Source organism: Equus caballus, chromosome 15, assembly GCF_041296265.1.
Source record: "Equus caballus isolate H_3958 breed thoroughbred chromosome 15, TB-T2T, whole genome shotgun sequence".
In the NCBI taxonomy this organism is placed as follows: Eukaryota; Metazoa; Chordata; class Mammalia; order Perissodactyla; family Equidae; genus Equus; species Equus caballus.
Window position 1 is genome coordinate 83472023 of NC_091698.1, and position 19278 is coordinate 83491300.

At 46.4% G+C, this 19278-nt stretch overlaps 1 long non-coding RNA gene across 3 annotated transcripts; it reads left to right on the plus strand.

Annotated features, from left to right (window-relative positions):
- The first annotated feature begins 1496 nt into the window (after positions 1–1496).
- LOC102148679 (uncharacterized) lies at positions 1497–14795 on the plus strand. 3 transcript variants are annotated; one of them, XR_288456.4, is made up of 5 exons: positions 1497–1588; positions 2343–2426; positions 2722–2892; positions 14189–14239; positions 14564–14795. It is a non-coding gene; the product is annotated as an uncharacterized lncRNA (long non-coding RNA). The 3 variants fall into 3 exon arrangements; XR_002800241.2 differs by having other exon boundaries at positions 1512–1607; XR_002800245.2 differs by lacking the exon at positions 2343–2426 and having other exon boundaries at positions 1506–1598.
- Positions 14796–19278: the final 4483 nt, after the last annotated feature.

The following is a 19278-nucleotide window of genomic DNA, read 5'->3' on the forward strand; positions in this document are numbered from 1 at the left end:
TGTGTTGGAGAAGCGATGTATTGTGTTCGGAAAACATAATACACTGCATCAATATTTGACGAGGCTCAGGAGGTGCGGGGTGGTTGGCTGATCAGCTCTGCTGTGTGACTACAAGCTGTCCTGGGCCTCGTGTGACATGCCAAGGACCCATGTCCTCAGGGAAGGAATGGCACATTGTCCTTTAGGGAAAACCGCAGGCCTGATCTGCTTCAGATTGACTATCCTCTTTTTCTTGCTCTCCTATTTGAGAGGAAGGTGATACTAATACCTAGCAATTACTGACTGTTTATTCTGTGCCAGGCCCTTAGCAGATATTATCTCCTTTAGTCCTCAGAAGGCTCATTTTACAGCTGAGACCACTGAGGCCTGGAGAGTCAAGACACTTGCTCAAGGTCAAATAGTAAGTCGTGACATGAGGAGAGCCAACTAGCCAAGGAGAAGAGGTACAAGAGTCAGCCTGACCTCAAGAACAGGAGCCTTCAGAAGAGATGTTTTCACAAACTGGGGGCTGTGAACCTCTAGGAAATCTTAGGGAAACGGAAAAAGGATGGGAAGCCTTGTTCCCAAACACCTGCAGGCCCACCTTGGTCTTAACACAAGAATCATGAGATTGACCTTCATGCCTCCTTCAGTTAGCTTCCCTTCTCCCACGACTGCTCTCTTTGCCTAACCTGGACCTCTTCCTTTGAGAGCGAATATCATGACCCAGGAGCTTTCAGTTTTTTGTGAGAATGAAATAGTGTCTGAACTGCAGCCTGGAACAGCTCCCTCCTGGCCTGTAGACTAGGCAGGAGGCACTGATTCTCTCTTGGTCTGTTACAAAGTGTCCACCTCTCTGCCAGCTCCTCGTGATTGCTGCTGCTGGTGGACTGTGGGTTTGTTTGAATCTTGGATTTTCCCTCCTGGATGCCATTGGACTTACCAGTGCATCATTTTTAGTGTCCATCCCTGGAAGTCTTTGGGTCGTCCAGCCTGGGCACAGCGCTCTAAACTTATCTGGCTGGGAAGTAGATGTGGAGTGATGGAATCATGGATTAAACAAGATCATGTAGGCAAAAACACTCACCACAGTGCCTGGCCCACGGTAGGTACTCTATATGTGTTACTGGAATTTAATTTAAAATGGAAACATAGGATTTTAGTTCTGTAAAGGCACTTCAAAATTCTTGGCTCAAACTCTCCATTTTACAGGTGAAGAAATTGGACCCAGAGAGTTGAAGTAGATTGCCCAGAGTCATATGGGGCGTGATCTGGGTGAGCACTGAGTTCCTGGATTCAGACTTTATGTAACAATAATGCCCTTAGATGCCCTCTCCTACACTGGGCCCTGAACTTTATGGGACCCCCACTATGACCCTCCTCCAGCCATGCCTCTCCCTATGGGTCAGGAGTTTGCAGGGCCCAGGGATGCACCTGGAGCCCATGCACCTCTTCTAGAACATTCTCTGGCTACCTAAAGAATTCTAGAACATTGTCTAGGTACCTAGAGAATCTCTAGAGTACCTAGGATTCCCTGCCTGAATGGCCCCAAGCCTTTTTCCAGCTTTCTTCAGGCCTCTTTCCCTAGGCCATCCTACCAAAGGCAGAGGTCACAGCCAGTATGCCCAGTCTGTACAAAGAGTGGCATAGGGGTGGCTGTTAGTGGGGTGTGAGGATGGAGCTTGGGCATGTGGGTTGGGACACGGGCAGGTGGAGTAGGAGAGGGGAGGAGAAGTCCATGAACCCAGGGCTGAGCCTATGGGTGAGGGGGCTCTCTCTGTGTAGCAGAATTTAAGGAGGGTGAGAGTTCTAAATTTGAGCTTGGCCTTCTGAGTCATTGTGAATATGTATTTGTCAAGATAGGGTGGTATAACATATTTTGTTTGTTAGCTTGATCTATAACTTTTAAGTATTAGACCTATGTAAATGGGGCTCTGTTTGTACTCTTGTGCTGGGGTCCCACAAATGTTAGGGGTGGCCTGCTTCATGGTGATCTGTTATGAGAGCCCCAAGGAGAACTCCGTTTAAAAAGACAGAGAATCACTCACTGAGATGACTGGGAGAGCGAGGCTGCGTGTTTCTTGTTCCTAATGCCCCGTGGATGTTCAGACACATCAAAAAGTGCAGAAATAGCATGAGAAATGTGAATGGGCTGTAAACGGGGGTTAGAGGAATCAGCTGCACTGTCATATGAACATAATATCCATTCTTGAAAAGAGGCGACTCTTTGGCCTTCAGATCAATTTTGCCTTAAAATTGAAGGAACCTTTGAAAACGCTTTGAAGCATTCACTTCTAGGCCTTCATCCAGACCAACAAGGCCTCTTATAATAAGTAGCCTTTATTCTCCACTTCTCAAAACAGAGCTTCAGGGAGGGTGTGCAGTTTGACCCACATACATCTTCTTCCTCTTCCTTCTCTCTATGGATAATTTCCCAGACTCCAAAGGTGAGGAGATGGACTCCACAGGGAAGGGTTAGGTTAGAGCCTTCATTCTACCAGAAGGAAAGCCCTTGTCTGTGGCCCTTCTGCTTGTCTAGAAGGCTGGAGAAGCTGCCTGGCCACAGCTCTGCCCTCCTGCTGTGAGGTGAGCGTGCCCTTGGCTGTGAGGCTGAACTGGCAAGGTTTGTGGGAAGTGACACCCTGGGCTCTCTGTGCTCTCTGTGCTGTGCTCTCTGAAGGAAAACCTTCTTCCCTTCCCCTAACGGCACGTTCTGCTGTCTCTGTTTATTGTCTTGCCCAGAGTCCAGTTTCCAGAACTCCCTGGAGGATTCACGAGCCTCAGACAATGAAGTGCCTCATCTGGAGAGAAAGGAGGAGCACAGGGGTCACCAGAGTCCATCTGGCTGCAGTGACCTTGGAGTGACTATAGCTGCTTACTCCTGTTGACTGAAGCCACTCAGCAGGGCTCAAGGTCTGATCATGTTGCCAAAATGAGGAAGGGTGGAAAGAGCTCCAGCAAACCCTTTGGGGGAAGGCTGAGGGCTCATCTTAGAGGGTGGAGCCCGGTGACCCCTCACATAAGATCACACACTGCAGTTACTCCCCTTCAGCAAGAGAATGAGGTCAGGCAAGTTTGTGCCGGTCAAGCTACCCTCCATGATCTCTTCCCCCAAGAACCCAGATGGGTGCCTTGCTGTCCTGGTCTATTTCCAGCATTTGCCCATGTCTTCCAGCTCCCAGTGCCAACACTGGGCTTCCTGGATGGGTCCATCATACTACCCTCTCCTGCTACACCCTCAAGGACTAAGGTTTACACACACACAAACACACACACAATTCTCTGGTTGGCATTTCATTTTCCCAGAGTTCTATTTCCTAATCGGAGGCAGGAGAAGAGTGACCTTCCTGTTCCAGGGAACATGTGTTCACTTAAACGCTGATCCCTTGTTTCTTAACCTCCAGGTGAGGGATGTGCTGGTCCATATGGCAGGCCGTCCGTGAGAATTAGAGACAAGCACCTCTCCCTTGGAGAGGCTCGGGTCCTGCTATGTGGAGTTGAGTTTGGATTCTAGCTCCTACTTGCTCCTTGCTCGGGACACTCTTGAGCTTTAAGCTATCTCTCAACTGAATGTGCCCCACAGAAGTGATTCTAATGGGAAGGATTCTCGGCTGGGGAGGAGAGCAAGGTTTTGTGGGAGATGAAGCCTTGTAGTTACCCAGAAATCGTCTCATGCGGGAGCCTGTCTATTCTATCTACTCTGTTGCTGCAGGTGGGATGGGCCTCACTGGCTCAGACGGGTTAATTACTAGGAGCCCCTGCTAAGTGCCTGACACTCTCAGAAGCACTGACGCCCAGGGTGTGAGGGCCTTTACAGTGGGCCACATTTCTAGAAACAGGACCTTATTTGATCCAGTGACAACTTTGGGAAGTAGGCAGGGCAAGATGATTATACCCATTTTATAGATGAGAAAACTGAGACTCAAAGGAGGTGAAGTTATGTGCACACAGTCACTCAGCTCGTAAATGGCAATGTCGGAATTGTGATGCTCCAGTTTTACTCGTTCCACAGCTATGCCACAGTGCCTCTTACCAGACAGATTCACAAAGTCCAGCTTTCATCTTAATTTTCTAGAATGTACAAATATTTAAGGAGGGCTTTGTGTTTCCAAACTGTAGACTGTTTGCCTCACACATTCTCTCCTGTCTTACCAGCCGTTTGGACTGGATTCCCCTAACGATATTACACATCTGTTTAGCACTTAATGTTTTGGAGGGGCCTTTTCCCAACAGTCTAGTGAGGTTGGCAGGGCAGGCATTCTGTGCATGACAAATGGGCAAATGGGGCTCCAAAGAGGATGGCTGAACTGCCAAGCTCACACACCTGGTTTGGGACCAGCATCCAGGTCTTCTCATTTTCAAGTCCAATGAGCGTTCAGCTTTGTCATGCTGCCTCTTCCCCAGAGGGCTTAGGAAACATAAGCAGCTGCCTACAGGAAATATGCTTCACCTTCCTGCACAGACGCGGCGTTCCAGGAGAACTAGACTCCATGGAAACAGAACAGAGAGGGTGTGTGTGCGGCATTTCTTCCAGGCCCACTCCAGTTCTCAGTAAAAGCTGAGGCACTGCGTATTCTCATGGTGGGTCAATCCGCATCCATATCCTCTTGAGAACAGACCAGAATCATTGAATCATAGAATATCTAAAAAGAAGGGAAACCACAGAATCTTCTTTTTAGTCTAATGCCTTCATTCTACAGATGAGGATATAGTTTTTTGTCTTGTTTTTCAGCTTTATTGAGATATAATTGACAAAAATGGAAGATATTTAAAGTTACAGCATGGTGATTTGATATACAGGTCCATTGTGAAAGGATTCCCCCAGCAGTGAGTGAGTTAACACAACCATCACCTCACATATTGACCTTTGTTCTTGGTGAGAACATTTCAGTTCTTCTCTCTTAGCAAATTTCCATTATATAATACAGTGTTATCAACTATAGTTACCATGTTATGCATCAGAGCCTCAGACCTTATTCATCTTGTAACTGAAAGTTTGTACCCTTTTACCAACCTCTCCCTGTTTCCCCTACCCACAGCCCCTGACAACCACTTTCTGTTTCTGAATTCAACATTAAAATATTTTTTAGATTCTACATATAAGTGATACTATGCAATATATATCTTTCTCTGTCTCGTTCATTTTACTTAGCATAATGCCCTCTAGGTTCATCCATGTTGTTACAAATGACAGAATTTCCTTCCTTTTTTAAGGCTGAATAATACTCCATTGGATATATATACCACATCTTCTTAATCCATTCATCCATTGATGGACACTTAGGTTGGTTCCAGCTATTGTAAGTAATGCTGGAATGAACACGAGAGTACAGATAAGTCTTTGAGATAATGGTTTCATTTCCTTTTGATATACACCCAGAAGCGGGATTACTGGATCATAGTTCTATTTTTAATTTCTTCTTCTTTGTTGTTCTCAGGAAGATTCACCCTGAGCTAAGATCCATGCCAATCTTTCTCTATTTTTTAGTATGTGGCCTGCCAGCACAGCATGGCCACTGACAGAACAGTGTAGGTCTACGCCTGGGACCCACACCCAGACCACTGAAGCAGAGAGTGCCAAACTTAACCACTAGGCTATAGGGGCTGGCCCTATTTGTAATTTCTTGAGGAACCTCCATACAGTTTTCTCAGTGGCTGTACCAGTTTACATTGCCACCAGCAGTGTACAAGGGTTCCCTTTTCTCTACAACCTCACCAGCATTTGTTATCAGTTTGTCTTTGAAAATAGCCATCCTAACTGGTGTGAGGTGATATCACATTGCAGTTTTGATTTGCAGTTCCTTGATGATTAGTGATGTTGAGCACCTTTTCATGTACCTGTTGGCCATTTGTCTGTCTTCTTTGGAAAAATGTCTAATCAGATACTTTGCCCATTTTCTAATTGGGTTATTTGTTTTCTTGTTATTGAGTAGTGTGAGTTTCTTGCATAGTTTGGATATTAACCCCTTATTGGATATATGGTTTATAAATATTTTCTCCCATTCCATAGGTTGCCTTTTCATTTTGTTGATGATTTCCTTTAGATATTTTGTGCTCGTGGATTGGAAAAATTAATATTGTTAAAATGGCCAAATACCCAAAGCAATCTATAGATTCAATGCAATACCTATCAAGACTCCAATGGCATTTTTCACAGAAATAGAAAAAATCCTAAAATTTGTATGGAACCACAAAAGAGACCAAATAGCCAAAGCAACCTTAAGAAAGGAGAACAAACCTGGAGGCATCACACTTCCTGATTTCAGACTATATTACAAAGCTATGGTAATCAAAACGGTATGATACTGGCATAAACACAGGCACATAGACCAGCGGAACAGAACAGAGAGCTCAGAAATAAACCTACACATATATGGTCAATTAATTTTCAACAAAGGAGCCAAGAATATACAATGGAGAAAGGATAGTTGCTTCGATAAATGGTGATGGGAATACTGGATATCCACATGTGAAAGAATGAACTTAAACTATACACAGAAATCAACTCAAAATGGATTAAAAACCTGAACATAAAACCTGAAACTGTAACACCCCTAGAAGAAAACATAGGGAGTAAGCTCCTTGACATTGGTCTTGGCAATGACTTTTTGGATTTTACACCAAAAGCAAAGGCAACAAAAACAAAACTAAACAAGTGGGACTATATCAAACTGAAAACCTTCTGCTCAGTACAGATGAGGAAATAGTTTGAAGCTATAATAGAGACAGGTTAATGACTTGCTCAACGCCACCCACCTAGTGATGGGTAGAGGGCAGAGTTCATAGTCTCATGGTGAAGTTGTTAGCTTGCTTTCTTCTTACACATATCCACAGGCTGGAGATTAGGCCCTGGGAAAGGTGAATGGCTACTCTGAAGGAGGGCCAGGAGAGTGACGGGGTGAGGAACGTGGAATAGAAGGTTGGCCTCTTACTGCTTGCTCTCAGTCTGAAATCTGGACTCTGTTGGCTCCCCCTCATTCCCTACCACCTCGAAGAAAAAAAATCTCTACTTCTGTATTGACCTCTGCTCTCTGGGTGCTATCTGTGTTCCCCCCACCCCCTGCAGATTCCCACTTTTCTCTGGGAGAACTTTCCTCAACACATGTTTACTGAGCACCTATTTCATACCAGGCCCTGTGCCAGGCCGGGGGATACCCAATAAGCAAGATAGACATGGTTCAGACCTCAGTCTAACAGAAGCAAGAAGGCTGCTTAAAATGATTAATCCTGGCATTAATCAATTCTACAATTAATCCTGAGAATGCCCTGGAATCGGCATTCATAACTTGGTTGGGCTGTTAAGTGGCTCCACCCACCTGTTCTGGCTCCTGAGCTGCCTTTCCCAGCTTCTGAGTCTGAACACTATTCCTTGCTTTTTCCTGATGCCCAAGTTGGACCCCAAATCTTGACTTATGGGTGTCTACATGGATGACCACACCCTTGTGTTCTCCTGCTTCGCCTGAGCCTCTGAATTTATCACTGTGCCAGATATTGGGGATAGGATGCTGAACAAGTCAGACGTGGCCTCTCTTTGCAGGAATGGATGCTGGCTCCTGGCCTCTGCTCTCTGAACAGAACTAGCCATGTTTTCCCAGTTCACTCGGAACTGTTGAGCATTAGCCTTGGCTGTCTTACGTAGGTTCTGTCTTACGTGTGTCTTCCCTTTGATCTCATGTCAGTCTCTGCCCTTGACTTTGATATTTGGGTTCATGGTAACTGCACATCTCCTTCCCCAACGAACTGATCCCCAACTGAAATCTCTGGCAAGACAACTTCCTGCCACCATGCCCACCAGCTTGGCCTACCTCCTAATTCTGTTTCTTCCTGACCCACTTCATTTGAGGCAACCCATGGTCTGGAACTGACTCAACATCATAACAGGCCCTCAATAAATATTTATGAATTGAGTCAACTCCAGAGTGGTTCAGAAATTCCAAGAACCTCTAAAAGAATCCACAAGAGTTGGCTGTCGTCTAACAGTATGTTCCAAGTTGGGAATACGTCTCTTTCATCCCTGTGTTTCTCTGTACTCTAGAAGTTTAAAAGAAAGCATAGCACTTCTCATGGTGGGTGTGCGTCTGGGCGAGATCAGGGACAGCTCTCCACATAGGACTTGTGTATCTAGGGATAGTTGGCAGCCTCAAGTCCAGCTGTCTAGGGAGGCTGGACAGCCCCAGATATTGGAGGTGCTGGCATCAGGCACTGCTTGTTACTGGCTGATCTGGTGAGTTTTTCCTTCCCTTCACACTTCTGCATAACAGGTCTGCCCACACAGAAAGCAGAAACAAAACTGGCCTATGAGGCCCTTTGTTTTCTTTGAATCCCTCTTTCGATTTTTGCATGGGCTCTTCCTCTGCATTAGAAACCTTTGTTGGCATTCATGAACTTTCTTCATAACCACATGAGGTAGACGCAGACAACTCGCTTGGGCACCAAATCCAAAGCCCTTTGAAGCAGATGAGCAGGCTCCTGCTGAGGGGCAGCCAATGGCAATTATTTCTGCCATCTAGCTTGACTCAGCCACTGTGTCACTAACTGGAGCACACTCTGGTCCCTGCTTCAAATGAGCTTAGAACTTTTCCCCAATCCTGTTTGTGTCTTAGTAATTTCACACCTAGGATGAGAGAAAGATTTTGCCCTCTCTCTGAAAGAGTGGTTGAGCCTTTATATCCTGATAGGCGGCCTCTAAGATGGCCTCCAATGATCCCCATCTCCCACTATTCACCCTCTTGTGTAATCCCCTCCCTTTGAATGAGGGCTGGACTTATGGATATATTCTAAGAACAGAATACAGCAAAAAGGGTGGGCTGTCACTTCCGAGATTAGGTTATAAAATGACTGTGGCTTCTATATTGGACATCCACTTTTCCCTCTTCTCTTCTCCTCTCCTCTCGTCCCTTCCCTTCCCTTCCCCTCCCCTCTGTTTCCCTCCTCCCATTCCTTCCCCTCCCTTTCCCTCCTTTCCTTTACCTTCCTCATCTTTTTTCTCTTTATTTCTCTCTCTCAGCTCATTCACCTTGGGGGAAGCAAACTGCCATGCTGTGAGCAACTCTATGGAAAGGCCCACATGGCGTGGCAAGGAACTGAGACCCTCAGCCCATCAGCCTTGAGGAACTGAGGCGTGCTAACTTCCCCATGAGTAAACTTAGAAATGGATCCTTCAGCCCCAGTTAAGTCTTGAAATGACCACAACCCCAGCCAACAGCTTTACTGCAGCCTTATGAGAGACCCTGAGCCAGCATCCCTCAACTAAACTGCTCCTGGGTTCCTGACTTACAGAGCTGTGAGATAATGAATGTTTGTTGCTTTAAGCTGCTAAATTTTCAAGTAATTTATTATATGGCAATAGATAAAAATAATACATCCTACATAGGAGCTCCAATTACATGGCTTTCATTTCTTCACTAGCAACTCATTCATAACCTTCTTACCATCTGCCTTCTGTTCCCACCAAGGCTGCTGCTGGCCCATCAGGTGCTTTGTGCCAATTAAGAAAAGGAACTCATGGAGCTGGCCTGGTGGAGCAGCAGTTAAGTTCTCACATTCCGCTTCTTGGCGGCCCGAGGTTCGTTGGTTTGGATCCCCGGTGTGGACATGGCACCACTTGGCAAAAGCCATGCTATGGTGGACGCCCCATTTATAAAGTAGAGGAAGATGGGCACAAATGTTAGCTCCAGTCTTCCTCAGCAAGAAGAGGAGGATTGGCAGTAGTTAGCTCAGGGCTAAAAAAAAAAAAAAAAAGAAAAGAAGAAGAAGAAGAAAAGGGGTTCATTCCTCAAGGCACTTTTCTCCTTTTGGAAGGAAAATTGTCATGAACATCCATTCTATGGTGACTAGGAAGGCAGTAGTGCCCTGAAGATGGGTACCCTTTGTGCAGTGCACAATCTGCACCACTGCATGTAGTGACCTTGGCCCCACTCCTGCCAAAAATTCCCTGTCCAAGATCATCAGTGACTTGCTGTTTTGCAAATCTGATGACCTTTCCTTAGTTCTCTTTTTCTTTGATCTCTCAGTTTCACATGACACTGTGTACCACCCCCTCATCCTTGCAACTTGTAACATAGGATTGAAGGAGACAGAATAAGGACACAAGTGGTAAATTGCTAAGAAAGATTGTTTGGCTCCTACAACAGCCCCGAGCCTCAGCACAGCTATTTGTGAAGCCAGTCCTTTATAGTAATCTATACCAGATGTTGCCTGGGGTCTTCCCGCTCCCATTCTCGTGGTCACTCAGGTTCCAGCTTCCTGTCTCCAGGGAGTTCTTGTTCTTTGCTCTTGCCTTGGGCCTCTCCCTTTATTGCTACCGTGGTGTTGTGCCAACATGGAATTCATCCTTTATTCCTTTACTTTGTACTTAAGCCTCAAAAAGTTTGAGAAGACAGAAGGAGCAGACTTTCATTACAGATCACAGTGGACTAGAAGAGCCCTCTCTTCTCAGAAGTTGTCTGGGGACTCTGCAGTTCCTCCTCTCTGTTCTCTCACCCCTCCACTGACGCAGCTGTTTAACTTTCTCTTTTGTTAGCTTGTCTCCTACTGACCTCTGCCTCCAGCCATACCTGCTATCTGAAGGTTTATAAGGGTACTTTCCTATGGGAAAACAGTTTCCTCCCTAAGAGGAATTCTGCTCCCAGACATTAAGCTAAGGCTTTGTTTTAACACGCTTCAGTTCTTAAAGTGACCACAGATGGACCAAGTGTTAAAAGTCACCTCCCCAGACTGACTCAAAGAGGAGTGAGCAGTTTCACGTCAGTGACGATTCTTCTCTAGAATCCCTTCTCTCTGGGACCATTTATCGCCTTCCTCCTTGGCATTTCCCTTAGCCTGCTGCAGGCATTTTTTACTCTGCATTTCTCTGAATTTCTACCGTAGCTCAGAAACTGACTTCTGATTTGACGGATTCTCCATTGTGCTTCCTGTCAGGCAGTCTTTTGCTTTGAAAGTGATTACAGTGGCGTGGGCGCCTGAGTTGTTCTTCATGCACGCCCAGTCTTGCTGCACATGCCGTTTTCTTCGACCAGCTTTGGAAAATCCAATTTAGATGGTCACCACCTGCAGTTCCAGGCTTGAACTGAATGCTGGCTCAGAGACTCCTTTGTTAGCAAAACAGTTTGGCTAGACTTTGTTGAATAATCTCTCCTTCTCTCTCTCTGGCATTGCTACTTTCCAAAAGTTTCCTAATCATGTCACAAATTCTCTCCTTCTTTGGCTTTTGTAACACAGGGTCTTTCTTTCCTCTCCTCCCACCTTTCAGTCCAACTATCTCTCTTTCCTTTTTTAAAAAAATTATTTTATTGAGGTCATAATGATTTATAACATTGTGAAATTTCAGGTGTATGTTATTATTTATCAGTTTCTGTATAGACTACATCATGCTCACCACCAATAGTCTAATTTTTATCTGTCACCATATATTTGTGCCACTTTAGCCCTTTCGCCCACGCCCTTGTCTCTCTTTCTTTAGATCAGTTTCCTTCTTGTTCCTCAAAGGTCTGCCCTTGTTTCTCACTTTCCCCTCTTTCCTGGGAAACCTCATCTACTCTCGGGGTTTCAGCTATTACTTTTTAAAAAAAAGTTACTAGATATTTCCTTTATTTATTCATGTATGTATGTATGTATGTATGTATGTATATTTTACCATCTTAACCATTTTTATGAACCATGGTATGGTTCAGTGGTGTTAAATGCATTCACATTGTTGTACAACCCTTGCTACTATCCATCTCTAGAACTTTTTCATCTTCCCAAACTGAAACTCTCTTCCCATTAAACACTAACTCCCCATTTCCCCCTCCCCCAGCCCCGGCAACCGCCATTCTACATTCTGTCTCTATGAATCTGATGGCTCTCTGTACCTCATATAAGCAGAATCATTCAGTATTTGTCCTTTTGTGACCAGCTTATCTCACTTAGGATAACCTCCTCAGGTTTCATCCATGTTGTAGTATGTCAGCTATTACTTTTACGTGAGTGATTTCAAAGCTCTAGCTCTGGTCTTTACCTCTCTGTCAAGATTCACTTCTAACCGAGCTGCCTTTTGGATTCTTTAACATGGAATCGTTGCAGTTGCCTCAAAATCCACAAGTCTAAAACCGTGCTCATCACCCTTCCCTCTAAACTGGAGTTCCTAATTTCTATCAACAGAAATAAGTTTCCACAATCTCTTTACATCTTGGGTCATTTTTATTTTTTCTTCCTTTTTCTCTCCACATCAAGTTACTCCACAGTTTATAAACTGTCTATAGCTCTTTCTTGCCTATAAAATAAAGTCCAAGTCCTCAGGCCACTCACAATCTGGCCTTGAATTAGCTGGAATTAGGCTCAGTTGCATATGTCAGAAAAGCCAAAATAACGGTGCCTTAAAAATGAGACAGACATTTCCTTTCTCTCGTGTTAATGATTTCTGGAGATGGGCAGCCCAGGACTGGTACACAAAGCTGTTAGGGATCCAGATCCCTTCCAGTTCACTGCTCTCTCATCGCAAGAACATCCTTATCCTCGTGGTTTAAGATCCAGCTGGACTTCTAGCCAACACCTCTGCATTCCAGGCAACAGGATGGAGGAAGGGGTAAGGGGAAAGGGCACATGCCAATTGCTGTTTAAGGAAGTTTTCTAAAAGTATCCCCATACCATTCTCAATTACATTTCATTGGCAGGAACTTAGTCACATGGTCACATTTAGCTGCCTGGGAGAATGGAAAATATAGTCTTTACTCTGGGTGGTCCTATATCAAACTAAAAATTGGGAGTTCTGTTACTAAGAAAGAAGGAAGAACAAATACTGGGTGGGAACTGTCTCTGCCTCAGGCCTCACCTGTGCTTCAGAGCGCCCTCCGCCCTCTGCCCTCCCCACAGCCTCCTATCAACACATCCGCTGGAAGGGGGTTGTTTGACACTCGCGAGCACTCCCACCAGGCTGACAGCTCTTTAAGGCTGAGAATCTTGTCAGCTTCATTTTTGGAGTGCGGTATTTGGTGCAGGGCTTGGCAAGGAGAAGAGGCTCAAACAGTGTTTGATGAATAAACAGATACCATCGGACAAAAAATATAGGAGGGAGGGGCTCAGGAAAGTGTCCCAGAATAGTTGTGAAGCTGCTTTTGGGCAAATAATCCTGTCCTAGAAAAAAATAACAACAATACTAATAAAAATAAATAATGTCATACAGCATCATTATGCCATTTGTGATAACCTTATAAATTAGACAGGACGGATTCATTTTTTTCGCTTGACAGAAGAAATAACAGATTCAGTAATAGTGAGACACTCGCTGCTTGAGGTCACATATGCAGTTAGGGATGAGCAGGCCTGGAACCTGTGTTCCTTCACTCCAAGCCTAGTGTTCTCTGCCCCAGAATGCGGGAGGCCAGAGCAGACTGCTGAATCACGCTACCTCCAGTGTGTGGACCTCCACATTCCTTTGGCTTTGTAAATGAATGAAGTTCTGGAGGCCTGCTTCAGGAGGAAGCAGCAACTCGGGGAAGGCCCATAGAGGAACTTCAGAGCATGCCTTCCCCAGGTGGGGCTGCCCGACATCCGGCCACCACTCTGGCCCCTGTCAGTTGCCAGGCTAAGAACCTGGAATCTGCAGCTGCCTTGATTTCAGTGAGAGGTGTTGGGGCCCATCCCACATGGTGTGTTATTAAAGCGCCATAAAAGTCTCCTTTAATTGCTGATTGCCCCAAAACAAACTCAAGGACAATATTAGAGCCATGCGTCTGCCCAGGGTGAACAATGTCTCATATTGGGTGAGAGAGCAGAGCTGTTTACTTATTTTCCTGTCTGGTTGGTTCCGTCTTGGGCTCAGGATAGGCAAGTTTTGTAGGATGGGGAAGTGCTGGCTGTGCCTTCCACTGATTCAAAGCACTCTCAGCCACTCATTAGTGCAGTGGTTCACCAAAGGTGGTCCTGGGACCAGCAGCATCAGCGTCACCTGGGAATTGTTAGAAATGCAAATTCTTAGATTCCCTCCAAGCCTACTAAGTTAGGTGGATCCCAGCAATCTGTGTTTTAACAAGCTCTCCAGGTGATTCTGAGAAACACAGCTCTAGAAGGAGCCCAGGTGAACGTTGAAAAGGGTAGTAAGCAAGAGCTGGCAGTCTTTCTGGGTTGCAATGAGAGTCGTGGGGAGGCTGGGGAGGTATGTCCTGGCCTGTCTGGGGTATTGGCTTTGAAGAGGCCCTAAGGCATCTTTCCAGTGTATGTTGCATCCTAGGAGGAGAAGTCCCATCCAGAAAGAGGAGCCATGGCCAACCAAGGATAGCAGGTAAGGAAGCTGGTGGGGCCCCACTGAGGAGGAGGGTGGAGTAGCCAGCTGGGATAGGCAGGCCGGGTTAGGCATGCCAGTGCCTAATGTGCGGGCTGGGTCAGAGTCGATGCTGGTCTCAGCCAGGTGCTCTTATGCTCTTGGGTACAGGCCAAAGATTCTAAGCTGCTGGCTGTCAATGAGTTATCGCGTCCTGCCCCATTATTTGGTAATGCCCTTCATGGCTGCCTTGCATGAGCAAACACTGTCAATGAGCAATTTGAGTTCTCCATTCACTGTTCACTATGCCCGGCCCCTCTTATACTTCTCCTTCCCATCTTCCAGCACTCCTGACCATGGCGATGTGAGGGCATCACCTCCCATGAGGGGTACAGCTGGATGTTACGCCACACGCACTGTCAACCTCACTGGGCTTTCAGGCCATGTTTCACATGTCTGCCTCCCAGTGCTTTGTCATTTCAGCAACGGGAAGATAAATCAATACTACATGTGGTCAGGGACTGGAGTCCCTGAGTTAGATGTGTCATATTAAAATCAATAAATCATGTAATGAAAAGTTATTGGTGAAAAATCATTAATTGTCCCAGTGCTGTGATTAAATTCTGTAATTCTGTGTTTACTGTCAGGCAGTGAAAGTTCTACATGTTTTACACATTGATGCTAAATAATGTGTCAAGTCCTTGCAGCCACATCACCGTCACTGTCTGCACCTCTGAATAGTCGTGGCTCGATGGGCTGGGCTGGAAGGCAGGCTGGATTCTTAGCAATGGAAGTGGGGATGAGGTAGGTACTGGGACAAGGAGGAGTGACCCATTTGTGGAGGTGGATTCTGAGGAAGGTGGCCAAAAAATTCCTGTGTCCACATCGTAATTAGGTTTGGCAAATGATGAGGGTTTGCTAGGATCCAAGTATGGGACAAAGAAAGGGGAGTCTCTTGGCATAGACGAGAAGCAAGGGTAGGTGGGTAGCCACCCGAAAGTTCATCAGGGTTGGAACTGGGTGAAGCAAGGGCAAGGCTTCATATCAGGAACCAGCCAAATAGGCAGAGGCTCCAGGCCTAGAAACAGGCGCTACCTGAGAACCAGGGTGGTAACTGGATGGCTTAAAGAGGGCTAGTGGACGTGTGGGTGTCTGTTGCAACAGGTGTGTGGCTGGAAGCGTAACTTTATCCATGGCTGGTGAATGAGAGGCTGCACACCTGCCAGGATTGGGTCTGGATGATGAAAGTTATCACGTCCTGCAGGAGGCGGGACTGACAATGCCTGAGCCCCAATTCCACTGCTGGGAAACAAACTGGAGTGAGCTATCAGTTAGTTTCCGAGGATGTCATGGATTTTCCAAGCTTTAATTACCAGCCTCCGTTTCCCGTGCATGGCTCTGCTCCTGCCCTCCCTGGGGGAGGTTTCTGGAGCTTTGTTGGTTTCCTGAACTCAGTGGGTTGTAGACGAAAGTGCTTTGGAATCAGCCAGTGGGGCTCTGAGTTTTGGTTTTGCTCTGTGAATCTGGGTATTTCAAGGGAGTTTCTCTTCCTCTGGCTGAGCTTGTTTCCTCATCTCTAAAACGGTATTTATTCTGCTTTCTTCACAAATTGTATTGCGGTCATGAGAATGAAGGAGGTCAAGCACCACTTCATCACAGAGAAGGCTCTGAACCAACGTTAATTCCCTCTTGTTCTCCTCCCTGCTCCCCCATCTCAGCCTCTCTGTATTTTGAAAACCTGAGTGCCTTGGGTAAACACACGTTAGCCCATCTACGTCAACTTTGCTGTAAACAGGGGCTTGGAGAGAGGAAGTCTGTCTATATTTCTTCCAGTTGGAAAGCCGGAGGCAATTTTCTTTCTTTCCTTTCAGTAAGAGAGAATCTATGCTGGATATTCTATCCTAGAGATCAAGTTCAGTCCTCCTGGCATGGAGTCACACAACATCCATCGCAATTACAGGGAAGGTTGGGGTCTGGGCCTCTTCCAGGACGTTGATCACAGACAAGGAGTCTAGCTCTGGGTGTATGTTGGGGAGAACCGGGGTGGGGTATGGGCTCAGGCACTTGGATAGACCATCCGCTCTGTGCCACCAGTTTGGAACAACCCAATGCTGTATTCCCCTTGTAGGAATGAATTTCTAGAATCCGTGCCTCAGAGCTGGGATGTGAATTTGGATTATAGCACTTCAAACAGCCCTGCTTACTCTGTGTTCCCCTGTCCCCCCCGGAGTTTGAGCTGTGTTCGCTACTATTGGCAGAAAAGGAGAGGCCCCTTGGACCTTCAAAATGTCATGCAGCTGCAGAGCCACCGGCCCGTCAGCATTACAGCTGTGTTTAATCTTCCCAGAGCCTGGCGGCTGGAGGAGTCCCAGAGTCCTGGCGCCTGTGGGCGGGTGACTGACTTGCCCCAACTATGCAAAGAGGGTTCAAAAGGAAGAGTCACGTTACAAAGCTATAGATGTTCCTCAGTGCTGTGCGTCAGGGGGAGCTGATGTGTGTATGTCATCCTGGCTTAAAACAAACTTTTGAAATCTGTTGGATCCCAGTCTGTTGTTGTTCCATAGACTGGTAAAGTGCACATGGGAATTTGGGGAAGACAAGAGAAAATGGCAGGAAACAATAAAGGAGGCCTCTTCGGGATGATTCTGGAGGAAGAGGGAGGGAGGGGAAGAAGAAAAAGGGAGAATGGAGAAGGGCAGGAGGAAGGAGAGGCAGTCAGCCTCAGGTGAGCAATTCCGTTCTACCTACAAACAGTATGTCCCTACTGTATGCCAGGCTCTGATTCCAGCACCTGCAGTCATACTACGCTCTGCTGTCAACAGCAAGGTGAGGTGTCTATAGAGAAAATGGCACAGTGAATGTCCAGCGCTCTGGGCATCTCCCTGAGAGCAGCCAGGGAAGCATCTGCCCCGGCCTTTTCCATTCCTTTCGAGGCAATCACTCTTTCAGGACCTAGACTGTGCCGGTGGTGCTTACTGCCATTTCTTCAGAGTCTAGCTCGATGCTTGGCACAAGGTGAGTACATAGTAAATGTCCGTTGAATGAACAGGAATAAATACTTGGTTTCCTTCTGTGAAAGACAACACCAGAGACCATGGAAGGACTGTAAGCCCAGACGCAGCTCACCATATTGGTGCCTCTTAAATTCTTTTTAAATGATATGCTGCTGTCTTTGAAGATGGAGCAAGGGGTCTGGAGCCAAGGAATGCAGGCCTCTACAAGCTGGAAAAGGCAAGGAAGGGGATTCTCCCCTAGAGCCTCCAGAAGGAATGTGGCCCTGCTGACACCAGAAAAAAAAGGTGAATATTAATCGCCTAAGAATCTTGTTGCAATGCAGATTCTGTTTCTGTAGGTCGGGGGTGGAGCCTGAGACTGCATGTCTAACAAGCTCTCAGATGATGCCGGGCCTTGGGCCATGGTTAGGATCAGAGTGCTTCGTCTTTCCTAAGAGCTGGGCTGTCATCATTTACTGACTTAACCTAGCATCCTTCTGAGGTCAGAAGTAATGCCTCCCACATGGGCCTCATCAAATGGAGGTTAGAAAGGCTGAAGGCTACTTCACCAGAAAGTGAAAATTAGAAGGTTGGAACTAATAAGAATTTAGTTCCCAGCCTTGTCTGCAGCCTGCTGAGCTTGGAGTCCAGGACCAGACAGAAAGAGAAATCAAGCATGTCCACTTCTCCCTCTGCTGGCATCCTAGAACATCCCTACAGCAGGTGGGTCTGTGCCCTGAGGCCTCTGCAGAGCACCCCTTGTGACCAAAGCCTGCCTAGACTCCAGGAGGGTGGTCACTAGGATCCCATGGTCACCTGAGCTCAAGGGCCATTTTGTTAGGAGGTCTTTGCTGTGATCTGGGCCCTATGAGGTTCAAATTTCTTTTTCTAGCTTGGACATTACTTCTGGTAGTTTTTGGGCAGACCCAGTTATTCTCCTCTGGAATCCAAACCAGCTGTACACAATTACCATCACCTCTGTCTCCACCAACATTTGACCACCACCTCTGCCACTTCTGCTGCCGCCTCTGTCTCGTCTCCACCACCTCTAGTTGCAGTCATACAATATGTTAGTAGTTTTTACAGCACTATCACCATTGTCTCCAGGTAGAAGTATAAGGGCTGGAGAAACTAAGTTCTATATCTGAGGTCTCCTTGGAAGAGGCAAGGCTGGGACCCAGTGTCATCTGATTCCAGAGCAAGTGCCTTCACCCTGTGCCAGTGTCTCCTCCGAAGGGTCCTACATCCTTCTTCCATTCCAGTCTCATCAATAGGCCTGCGGCTTTTACCGAGGCAGGGAAGGCCTGCTCTGTGGAGAAGTGCAGATTCCTCCTTCCCTGGACACAGTGCTCGTCCAGCCAGAGAGGGAACTCAGATCTCCCTGATCCAGTGACCAACCCCATCAGGTTTATGGCCATGCTTCTGTGCCAAAGCAACAGGCTGAACGGGTCGCTTCACTCAAACCCTTAATCCAAGGGGGTGAAGTGGGGGAAGTGGGCAGCAATGTCACTGTTATTTCATAAGTTAAGTGTGTAGAGTGACCTTTGAAAGACATTTGTGTCTCAAACAAAACAAAACCTTCATTCCGCCCCCATCCTGAGCCTGTGATGTGGGCAGAATGACACTGTCATAAAATACTGATAATAATGCCTTACATTGTTATGGCGATGTGCACTTTCAAAGAGCTCATAGTACTTGATTTCGTCTTAATCCTCCTAATGCTATCTTTTAAGGTCGGCAGGACAGGTGGTATTCTCATTTTACAGACCAGAAAACTGGGTCTCAAAGAGGTCAAGGGACTTGTTCAAGGTCACAGATATAGGTGCAGAATGCAGATTGCCTGCCACCAATTTCGGTACTCTTTTGGTCACATCTACACACTGTGGTGGTCACTTGCCCCGGATACACAGTGTCACCATCCAGCAGAGACTTCAGATGGGGTACTCCATCCAAGCCCTGGCAGATTTATTACCAGCAACTGTCATTCCTTATTTTATTACCAAAAAACGCAACTCTTTAGAAAAACATCTGAAAATGAACAAAGTTCTCTGAGAGCTGAGTTGGCAT